The sequence below is a fragment of the Chiloscyllium punctatum genome, unplaced genomic scaffold (genome assembly GCF_047496795.1).
Source record: "Chiloscyllium punctatum isolate Juve2018m unplaced genomic scaffold, sChiPun1.3 scaffold_306, whole genome shotgun sequence".
NCBI lineage: Eukaryota > Metazoa > Chordata > Chondrichthyes > Orectolobiformes > Hemiscylliidae > Chiloscyllium > Chiloscyllium punctatum.
The window spans coordinates 275,001-276,074 of NW_027310040.1; positions in this window are offsets into that span (position 1 = coordinate 275,001).

The following is a 1,074-nucleotide window of genomic DNA, read 5'->3' on the forward strand; positions in this document are numbered from 1 at the left end:
GGTTTCGGGGCCAGCAGGAGAGCTCGTCGGGGTAGCAGGCCCTGCAGCCGTGGTCACCGCCAAACCCCCACAACTCGAGCAAGTGAAAAAAAAAGTAACAAATAAGAAAGGATCGTCGGCTTGGGGGTACGCCCGTTTCCGTTTCAACTTGTCTCGCGAGGGTGGTTTCGGGGCCAGCAGGAGAGCTCGTCGGGGTAGCAGGCCCTGCAGCCGTGGTCACCGCCAAACCCCCACAACTCGAGCAAGTGAAAAAAAAAGTAACAAATAAGAAAGGATCGTCGGCTTGGGGGTACGCCCGTTTCCGTTTCAACTTGTCTCGCGAGGGTGGTTTCGGGGCCAGCAGGAGAGCTCGTCGGGGTAGCAGGCCCTGCAGCCGTGGTCACCGCCAAATCCCCACAACTCGAGCAAGTGAAAAAAAAAGTAACAAATAAGAAAGGATCGTCGGCTTGGGGGTACGCCCGTTTCCGTTTCAACTTGTCTCGCGAGGGTGGTTTCGGGGCCAGCAGGAGAGCTCGTCGGGGTAGCAGGCCCTGCAGCCGTGGTCACCGCCAAACCCCCCACAACTGTTGGGCGCCTACCTGCGCGGGGCAGGAGGACACTTTCCGATTTCAAATCTCCGTTTGCCGAGTCCACCCCGAACGCACGCGGGCGGGCGGGTTCGCATCACCCTTCGTCACAAGGGGCGAAGCCCGTTCCACCGTCTCGTCAGTAGTGCCGACCGGTCTGTGATCGACGAGGGGAGCCACACCAGGTCCGGCCCTGCTGCTTGGCGGCACCGCGTCGTCGGGAGCTCGCGACAGACGGAGGGTTTCGGTGTACTCTCCAGCCACGGGAAACGAAGCCGGTGATGCAGGCGCCGGTCCTTCGCTCCCAAATCGGCTGGGTTTACATCGTTGCTATCTAGTCACGCTCCCTTCAAACCCGACGGGGTACCTATTCCCCTCACCCGTCTGTGCGTATACAGCCTCTTTGCACTTGCGGGATGGGGGTGGTGGTTTAAAGACTCTCGAGTTGCCGCCCGTCGGTCTCCGAGCTCCGTGCAGTAGTGATCCCCAGCGAACTGCCAGCAGGGCG